Genomic DNA, 10,547 nt, shown 5'->3' with positions numbered 1-10,547 from the left:
TGCTGTGCACTGGCCTCACTGTGCCAGGGATGGGGGCCCAGTGCTGTGCACTGGCCTCACTATCCCGGGGACAGGGTCCCAGTGCTGTGCACTGGCCTCACTATCCTGGGGACAGGGTCCCAGTGCCGTGCACTGGCCTCACTACCCCGGGGACGGGGTCCCAGTGCTGTGCACTGGCCTCAATGTGCCGGGGATGGGGGCCCAGTGCTGTGCACTGGCCTCACTACCCCGGGGACGGGGTCCCAGTGCTGTGCACTGGCCTCACTGTGCCGGGGACGGGGGCCCAGTGCTGTGCACTGGCCTCACTGTGCCGGGGACGGGGGCCCAGTGCTGTGCACTGGCCTCACTGTGCCGGGGACGGGGGCCCAGTGCTGTGCACTGGCCTCACTGTGCCGGGGATGGGGGCCCAGTGCTGTGCACTGGCCTCACTGTGCCGGGGATGGGGGCCCAGTGCTGTGCACTGGCCTCAATGTCCTTGGTCAACAGTCCGTCAGCAAAGCAGTTTGAGTTGTTATAGAATTGATTACAAGTTACTCGGCCCGTTTGACAGCAGCGTACACAGTCGCCTCCTCGACGATCGGTGACATTGGGCGGCTGTTATTCTGACGGAAGAACTGAATGTCGGCGTAAAATAATTCTGCCTCTTCCGGCTGCAACAAAATCAGATGCACAGGATATTGTCACGAGAAAAGGCACTTGTCCCCCAACCCAAACCCAGAACAAAGCCACCCCCAAACTAAACACAGAACAAAGCCACCCCCAAACTAAACACAGAACAAAGCCACCCCCAAACTAAACACAGAACAAACCCACCCCCAAACTAAACACAGAACAAACCCACCCCCAAACTAAACACAGAACAAACCCACCCACAAACTAAACACAGAACAAACCCACCCCAAAACTAAACACAGAACAAACCCACCCCCAAACTAAACACAGAACAAATCCCCCCCAAACTAAACACAGAACAAACCCACCCCCAAACTAAACACAGAACAAAGCCACCCCCAAACTAAACACAGAACAAAGCCACCCCCAAACTAAACACAGAACAAAGCCACCCCCAAACTAAACACAGAACAAAGCCACCCCCAAACTAAACACAGAACAAAGCCACCCCCAAACTAAACACAGAACAAACCCACCCCCAAACTAAACACAGAACAAGCCCCCCCCAAACTAAACACAGAACAAATCCCCCCAAACTAAACAAAGAACAAACCCCCCCAAACTAAACACAGAACAAACCCACCCCCAAACACAGAACAAACCCAATCCCATACTAAACACAGAACAAACCCCCCCCCAAACTAAACACAGAACAAACCCACCCCCAATCTAAACAAAGAACAAACCCACCCCCAATCTAAACAAAGAACAAAGCCGCCCCCAAACTAAACACAGAACAAACCCACCCCCAAACTAAACACAGAACAACCCCCCCCCCCCAAACTAAACACAGAACAAACCCACCCCCAACTGGAAACAGCGCGCGAGTTTCAAAAAGCGCGGGAGCTGTGAGGCAGAGGGGACTGTTTAAAAGGGCGCGCTGTGGGTGAGGTAAGTACTGCTTAACCACTTCCTTACCTTGCAGGTCAGCTGTTCGGGAGAGAGATCAGTTTTGGGAGCAGGCCGATTGGCTGACTGTAAATCAGGAAGGATACAAAGGGTGTGGCTGAAGTGCCAATAGAAACAGAGTGCTGAAGGCAAACAGAGTGTATCTGAGTTTGGGTAAGGCTGAGTTCGGGTAAGAGGGGAGTGACCAAAAAAAAAAAAAAAAAAAAAAAAAAATCAAATTAATTAACTAGTTAAGGGAATTTGGTGCTCACCTGAAGGAGGTGCAGAGAAGCAGAGCTGTGAGGGAGTCTCTGGAGCAATTACATCGCAGCCAGCAGGTAAGTGATTGGATTATAACTGGTAAGTGATTTCTCTCTCTTTGACTTTCTCTTAGCTGTGTAGTGTAGTTCAAATTTAATTTAACTTCAGGTTTAAGTCATGGCAGGAGAGCTCAGACCCGTGTCATGCTCCTCTTGTGAGATGTGGCAAGTCAGGGACCCTTCTGGTGTCCCTGACTCCTTCATCTGCAAGAAGTGTGTCCAACTGCAGCTCCTGTTAGACCGCTTGACGGCTCTGGAGCTGCGGATGGACTCACTTTGGAGCATCCGCGATGCTGAGGAAGTTGTGGATAGCACATTCAGTGAGTTGGTCACACCGCAGATTAAAATTACTGAGGCAGATAGGGAAAGGGTGACCAACAGACAGAGGAAGAGTAGGAAGGCAGTGCAGGGATCCCCTGCGGTCATCTCCCTCCAAAACAGATTTACCGTTTTGGAAACTGTTGGGGGAGATGGCTCACCAGGGGAAGGTGGCAGCAGCCAGGTTCATGGCACCGTGGCTGGCTCTGCTGCACAGAAGGGCGGGAAAAAGAGTGGCAGAGCTATAGTGATAGGGGATTCATTTGTAAGGGGAATAGACAGGCGTTTCTGCGGACGCAAACGAGAATCCAGGTTGGTATGTTGCCTCCCTGGTGCAAGGGTCAAGGATGTCTCGGAGCGGCTGCAGGGCATTCTGGAGGGGGAGGGTGAACAGCCAGCTGTCGTGGTGCATATAGGCACCAACGATATAGGTAAAAAACGGGATGAGGTCATACAAGCTGAATTTAGGGAGTTAGGAGTTAAACTGAAAAGTAGGACATCAAAGGTAGTAATCTCAGGATTGCTACCAGTGCCACGTGATAGTCAGAGTAGCAATGACAGGATATCTAGGATGAATACGTGGCTTGAGAGATGGTGCAAGAGGGAGGGTTTCAAATTCCTGGGACATTGGGACCGATTCTGGGGGAGGTGGGACCTGTACAAATCGGACGGTCTGCATCTGGGTGGGACCGGAACCAATGTTCTCGGGGGGGTGTTTGCTAGTGCAGTTGGGGAGGGTTTAAACTAATGTGCCAGGGGGATGGGAACCGATGTAGGAAGTCAGTGGGGACAGAAACAAAAGGCAGGAAGGGAGAGTGTGTAAAGCATGACCAGAGAAAGCAGGGCAGAGAACAAGGAAGGTCTACATTAAACTGCATTTATTTCAATGCAAGGGGCCTGACGGGCAAAGCGGATGAACTCAGGGCATGGACGGGCACATGGGACTGGGATATTATAGCTATGACTGAAACATGGCTAAGGGAGGGGCAGGACTGGCAACTCAATGTTCCGGGGTACAGATGCTATAGAAAGGATAGAACAGGAGGTAAGAGAGGAGGGGGAGTGGCGTTTTTGATTAGGGAGAACATCACAGCAGTACTTAGAGGGGATATATCCGAGGGTTCGCCCACTGAGTCTATATGGGTGGAACTGAAAAATAAGAAGGGAGAGATCACCTTGGTAGGACTGTACTACAGGCCCCCAAATAGTCAGCGGGAAATTGAGGAGCAAATATGTAAGGAGATTACAGATAGCTGCAAGAATAATAGGGTGGTAGTAGTAGGGGACTTTAACTTTCCCAACATTGACTGGGACAGCCATAGCATTAGGGGCTTGGATGGAGGGAAATTTGTTGAGTGTATTCAGGAGGAATTTCTCATTCAGTATGTGGATGGACCGACTAGAGAGGGGGCAAAACTTGACCTCGTCTTGGGAAATAAGGAAGGGCAAGTGACAGAAGTGCTAGTGAGGGATCACTTTGGGACAAGTGACCATAATTCCATTAGTTTTAAGATAGCTATGGAGAATGATAGGTCTGGCCCAAGAGTTAAAATTCTTAATTGGGGCAAGGCCAATTTTGATGGTATCAGACAGGAACTTGCAGAGGTAGATTGGGGGAGACTATTGGCAGACAAAGGGACGGCTGGTAAATGGGAGGCTTTTAAAAATGTGTTAACCAGGGTGCAGGGTAAGCACATTCCCTTTAGAGTGAAGGGCAAGGCTGGTAGAAGTAGGGAACCCTGGATGACTCGGGATATTGAGACTCTGGTCAAAAAGAAGAAGGAGGCATATGACGTACATAAGCAACTGGGATCAAGTAGATCCCTTGAAGAGTATAGAGATTGTCGAAATAGAGTTAAGAGGGAAATCAGGAGGGCAAAAAGGGGACATGAAATTGCTTTGGCAAATAATGCAAGGGAGAATCCAAAGCGATTCTACAGATACATAAAGGGGAAAAGAGTAACTCGGGACAGAGTCGGGCCTCTTAAGGATCAACAAGGACATCTATGTGCAGAGCCACAAGAGTTGGGTGAGATCCTGAATGAATATTTCTCATCGGTATTCACGGTGGAGAAAGGCATGGATGTTAGGAAACTAAGGGAAATAAATAGTGATGTCTTGAGAAGTGTGCATATTACAGAGGAGGAGGTGCTGGAAGTCTTAAAGCGCATCAAGGTAGATAAATCCCCGGGACCTGATGAAATGTATCCCAGGATGTTGTGGGAGGCTAGGGAGGAAATTGCGGGTCCCCTAACCGAGATATTTGAATCATCGGCAGCCACAGGTGAGGTGCCTGAAGATTGGAGAGTGGCGAATGTTGTGCCCTTGTTTAAGAAGGGCAGCAGGGAAAAGCCTGGGAACTACAGACCGGTGAGCCTAACGTCTGTAGTAGGTAAGTTGCTAGAAGGTATTCTGAGAGACAGGATCTACAAGCATTTAGAGAGGCAAGGACTGATTCGGGGCAGTCAGCATGGCTTTGTGCGTGGAAAATCATGTCTCACAAATTTGATTGAGTTTTTTGAGGGAGTGACCAAGAAGGTAGATGAGGGCAGTGCAGTAGACGTTGTCTACATGGACTTTAGCAAAGCCTTTGACAAGGTACCGCATGGTAGGTTGTTGCAGAAGGTTAAAGCTCACGGGATCCAGGGTGAGGTTGCCAATTGGATTCAAAATTGGCTGGACGACAGAAGGCAGAGGGTGGTTGTAGAGGGTTGTTTTTCAAACTGGAGGCCTGTGACCAGTGGTGTGCCTCAGGGATCGGTGCTGGGTCCACTGTTATTTGTGATTTATATTAATGATTTGGATGAGAATTTAGGAGGCATGGTTAGTAAGTTTGCAGATGACACCAAGATTGGTGGCACAGTGGATAGTGAAGAAGGTTATCTAGGATTGCAACGGGATCTTGATCAATTAGGCCAGTGGGCCGACGAATGGCAGATGGAGTTTAATTTAGATAAATGTGAGGTGATGCATTTTGGCAGATCGAATCAGGCCAGGACCTACTCAGTTAATGGTATGGCGTTGGGGAGAGTTATAGAACAAAGAGATCTAGGAGTACAGGTTCATAGCTCCTTGAAGGTGGAGTCGCAGGTGGACAGGGTGGTGAAGAAGGCATTCGGCATGCTTGGTTTCATTGGTCAGAACATTGAATATAGGAGTTGGGACGTCTTGTTGAAGTTGTACAAGACATTGGTACGGCCACACTTGGAATACTGTGTGCAGTTCTGGTCACCCTATTATAGAAAGGATATTATTAAACTAGAAAGAGTGCAGAAAAGATTTACTAGGATGTTGCCGGGACTTGATGGTTTGAGTTATAAGGAGAGGCTGGATAGACTGGGACTTTTTTCCCTGGAGCGTAGGAGGCTTAGGGGTGAGCTTATAGAGGTCTATAAAATAATGAGGGGCATAGATAAGGTAGATAGTCAACATCTTTTCCCAAAGGTAGGGGAGTCTAAAACTAGAGGGCATAGGTTTAAGGTGAGAGGGGAGAGATTCAGAAGGGCCCAGAGGGGCAATTTCTTCACTCAGAGGGTAGTGAGTGTCTGGAATGGGCTGCCAGAGGTAGTAGTAGAGGCGGGTACAATTGTGTCTTTCAAAAAGCATTTAGATGGTTACATGGGTAAGATGGGTATAGAGGGTTATGGGCCAAGTGCGGGCAACTGGGACTAGCTTAATGGTAAAAACTGGGCGGCATGGACTGGTTGGGCCGAAGGGCCTGTTTCCATGCTGTAAACTTCTATGATTCTATGAACCCAAACACAGAACAAACCCACCCCACCCCAAACACAGAACAAACCCACCCCCAAACTAAACCCAGAACAAACCCACCTCCAAACTAAACCCAGAACAAACCCACCTCCAAACTAAACCCAGAACAAACCCACCCCCAAACTAAACCGAGAACAAACCCACCCCCAAACTAAACACAGAACAAACAATCCCCAAATTAAACACAGAACAAACCCACTACCAAACTAAACACAGAACAAACCCACCCCCACACTAAACACAGAACAAACCCACCCCCAAAATAAACACAGATCAAACCCACCCCCAAACTAAACACAGATCAAACCCACCCCCAAACTAAACACAGAACAAACCCACCCCCAAACTAAACACAGAACAAACCCACCCCCAAACTAAACCGAGAACAAACCCACCCCCAAACTAAACACAGAACAAACCATCCCCAAACTAAACACAGAACAAACCCACCCCCACACTAAACACAGAACAAACCCACCCCCAAACTAAACACTGAACAAACCCCCCCCAAACTAAACACAGAACAAACCCACCCCCAAACTAAACACAGAACAAACCCACCCCCAAACTAAACACAGAACAAACCCCCCCCAAACTAAACACAGATCAAACCCACCACCAAACTAAACACAGAACAAACCCCCCCCAAACTAAACACAGAACAAACCCACCCCGAAACTAAACACAGAACAAACCCACCCGCAACCCAAACACAGAACAAACCCACCCCAACCCAAAAAGTCATTCTGGCAGTGCTACCTGGGAGCCACTCTGGCAGTGACACCTGGGAGCCACTCTGGCAGTGACACCTGGGAGTCACTCTGGCAGTGACACCTGGGAGTCACTCTGGCAGTGACACCTGGGAGTCACTCTGGCAATGTCACCTGGGAGTCACTCTGGCAGTGCTACTGCCAAGTGCTGAGGACCCGGCTTCGATCCCGGCCCCGGGTCACTGTCCGTGTGGAGTTTACACGTGTCTGCGTGGATCTCACCCCCACAACCCAAAAAGATGGTTGGTGGAATTGCGGATAGCGATGAGGACTGTCTGAGGATACAGCAGGATTTAGATTGTCTGGAGACTTGGGCGGAGAGATGGCAGATGGAGTTTAATCCGGACAAATGTGAGGTAATGCATTTTGGAAGGGCTAATGCAGGTAGGGAATATACAGTGAATGGTAGAACCCTCAAGAGTATTGAAAGTCAAAGAGATCTAGGAGTACAGGTCCACAGGTCACTGAAAGGGGCAACACAGGTGGAGAAGGTAGTCAAGAAGGCATACGGCATGCTTGCCTTCATTGGCCGGGGCATTGAGTATAAGAATTGGCAAGTCATGTTGCAGCTGTATAGAACCTTAGTTAGGCCACACTTGGAGTATAGTGTTCAATTCTGGTCGCCACACTACCAGAAGGATGTGGTGGCTTTAGAGATTTACCAGAATGTTGCCTGGTATGGAGGGCATAAGCTATGAGGAGCGATTGAATAAACTCGGTTTGTTCTCACTGGAACGAAGGAGGTTGAGGGGCGACCTGATAGAGGTATACAAAATTATGAGGGGCATAGACAGAGTGGATAGTCAGAGGCTTTTCCCCAGGGTAGAGGGGTCAATTACTAGGGGGCATAGGTTTAAGGTGAGAGGGGCAAGGTTTAGAGTAGATGTACGAGGCAAGTTTTTTACGCAGAGGGTAGTGGGTGCCTGGAACTCACTACCGGAGGAGGGGGTGGAAGCAGGGACGATAGGGACATTTAAGGGGCATCTTGACAAATACATGAATAGGATGGGAATAGAGGGATACGGACCCAGGAAGTGTAGAAGATTGTAGTTTAGTCGGGCAGTATGGTCGGCACGGGCTTGGAGGGCCGAAGGGCCTGTTTCTGTGCTGTACATTTCTTTGTTCTTTGTTCTTTGAGTCACTCTGGCAGTGGCACCTGGGAGTCACTCTGGCAGTGACACCTGGGAGTCACTCTGGCAGTGACACCTGGGAGTCACTCTGGCAGTGACACCTGGGAGTCACTCTGGCAGTGACACCTGGGAGTCACTCTGGCAGTGACACCTGGGAGTCACTCTGGCAGTGACACCTGGGAGTCACTCTGGCAGTGACACCTGGGAGTCACTCTGGCAGTGACACCTGGGAGTCACTCTGGCAGTGACACCTGGGAGTCACTCTGGCAGTGACACCTGGGAGTCACTCTGGCAGTGCCACCTGGGAGTCACCCTGGCAATGCCCCAGTGCCCCAGTGGCATGGCCAGGCTGGCAGGGGCGCTGCCAGGGAGCCAAACCTCCAGTGCCAATGTGCCCAGGTGGCATCTTACCCATGCTGGGTATCAGGCCCGGGGGTGCCCTGTCCTTATGAGGTGGGGTGCGGGGGGACTCAATGACCCACTAATTGGTAAGTTGGGGTGTGGGGGCTGCAGTGGGGCGGAGCTCGTTAGTGCAGAAAATGGGACTAAGTGGGTCCGCGGTGTGGCCTCCTCGCCGAGACCCAGAAATGAAGCAGAGTCTCGTTTAATAGCGGGGTCACATCCCAGGGTCCCGTTTAATAGCGGGGTCACGTCCCAGGGTCCCGTTTAATAGCGGGGCCACGTCCCAGGGTCCCGTTTAATAGTGGGGCCACGTCCCAGGGTCCCGTTTAATAGCGGGGTCACGTCCCAGGGTTTAATAACTGGCAGAGCAGAGAAATCCCCGGCTGAATGAGCCCGACACGGGGCTCTGTTTCATTTCCATTAAATCCCATCTTAATGATTCTCTCCGCCCGACACACCTTAAACTGGAACAAGAACAGGAAATGCTGGAAAACCTCAGCAGGTCTGGCAGCAGCTGTGGAGAGAGACGGAATTAACGTTCGATTTCTTCAGAATCATTGTGAATTTGAAACGTTAATTCCGTTTCTCTGTCCACAGATGCTGCCAGACCTGCTGAGTTTCTGCAGCATTTAACGTTCTTATTTCAGATTTGCAGCGTCTGTCCTGTTTTGTTTTTAGTTCCAGGGGGAAGAGTGGTGGGATGTGGCTACAGGAAGCTATGCTGATATTTGGGATCTGTTCCCCAGTCAGAGTCAGCTCCTTCAGAATGGGGACGGCAGATATGTAACTGATCAAACTCTGGTGTGTGGAGTTAAAGAGAAGGAAAGATCTCCAATCAGCAGCATGAGATCTGTGGAAAAGTCCTTACCTCAGCAGAGGTTGAAGCTTCCTCTTTGTTATTCGGCATTTTACCTGGAATAAAACAAGAATTTTGAGGTGATTCTCGCTGCTGATGTGATTGATAATCAGAGAGAAAGTGGAGTGTGTGGGAAGCGTGGAGTTAGACTGTATCCCACACAGGCTGATGAACTGGACACACTTCACCAGCTCAGCACACACACACTCAATGAAAGGCAGCTTTCTCTCAGTGGGGACTCTTGCCTCTGATTGAGAAGGTTGTGGGTTCAAGGCCCACTCCAGCGACTGGAGTGTGTAAAACACGTGCAGCATTGTACTGTGGAGGGTGAACACTGAGGCAGCAGTGTACTGACTGAGGGATCGAGTGTCAGAAAGTCAGTACTGAGGGAGTGCCGCACTGTCAGAGGGACAGTACTGAGGGGGTGCTGCCCTGTCAGAGGGTCAGTACTGAAGGAGTGCTGCACTGTCAGAGGGTCAGTACTGAGGGAGTGATGCACTGTCAGAGGGTCAGTACTGAGGGAGTGCTGCCCTGTCAGAGGGTCAGTACTGAGGGAGTGCTGCACTGTCAGAGGGTCAGTACTGAGGGAGTGCTGCACTGTCAGAGGGTCAGCACTGAGGGGGTGCTGCACTGTCAGAGGATCAGTGCTGCACTTGAGAGGGAGCATTACTCTGCTGGAGAGAGGGAGCATTACTCTGCAGGAGAGAGGGAGTATTACTCTGCAGGAGAGAGGTAGCATTACTCTGCAGGAGAGGGGGAGCATTACTCTGCTGGAGAGAGGGAGCATTACTCTGCAGGAGAGAGGGAGCATTACTCTGCAGGAGAGAGGGAGCATTACTCTGCAGGAGAGAGGGAGCATTACTCTGCAGGAGAGAGGGAGTATTACTCTGCAGGAGAGTGGGAGCATTACTCTGCAGGAGAGAGGGTGCATTACTCTGCAGGAGAGAGGGAGCATTACTCTGCAGGAGAGAGGGAGTATTACTCTGCAGCTCACTGTCCAATACCGTGATGTCGGTGTTAAGTGATTGAAACAGGAAAGTCTCCATTTTTCTGGGATAACAATGGTGAGGACAACATTCATCCAACTGATGTTTAGAAACAATCCTGAACAATAAATATGATTTAGAATGGTGAGTTTGTGACATACTTCAATGGTTTCTTACCACAGACACTTGCGTATACTGTGTTCAGTTCACCTTCAGGGGTTCTCGGCAAACTGTACAGGAAAAAAGTCAGTGATTTATTACAGCAGAAATATCAGTGATCATCTCAATAAAACAATTAACACCGGGTCTGCATTGAGGAAAGAACATCGACTCCTGTTCCTTGTTCGTGTGTTTGTAACTGCAAAGAATATCTCTTACTCGTCACAATAAAACTCTACACGTTATCATTGGTCGGTTGGTTTGATATCAGCTCT

At 49.8% G+C, this 10,547-nt stretch overlaps 1 long non-coding RNA gene across 1 annotated transcript; it reads right to left on the bottom strand.

Moving 5' to 3' along the window:
* Positions 1–398: 398 nt before the first annotated feature.
* On the bottom strand, positions 399–10,347 carry LOC140411339 (uncharacterized). The gene is made up of 3 exons (XR_011940846.1): positions 10,291–10,347; positions 9,140–9,183; positions 399–650 (listed from the first exon to the last, which is right to left on the bottom strand). It is a non-coding gene; the product is annotated as an uncharacterized lncRNA (long non-coding RNA).
* Between the last annotated feature and the right edge of the window lie 200 nt (positions 10,348–10,547).

Source organism: Scyliorhinus torazame, chromosome 1 (genome assembly GCF_047496885.1).
Source record: "Scyliorhinus torazame isolate Kashiwa2021f chromosome 1, sScyTor2.1, whole genome shotgun sequence".
Classification (NCBI taxonomy): domain Eukaryota; kingdom Metazoa; phylum Chordata; class Chondrichthyes; order Carcharhiniformes; family Scyliorhinidae; genus Scyliorhinus; species Scyliorhinus torazame.
This window is presented reverse-complemented; position numbering and strand designations above follow the sequence as displayed.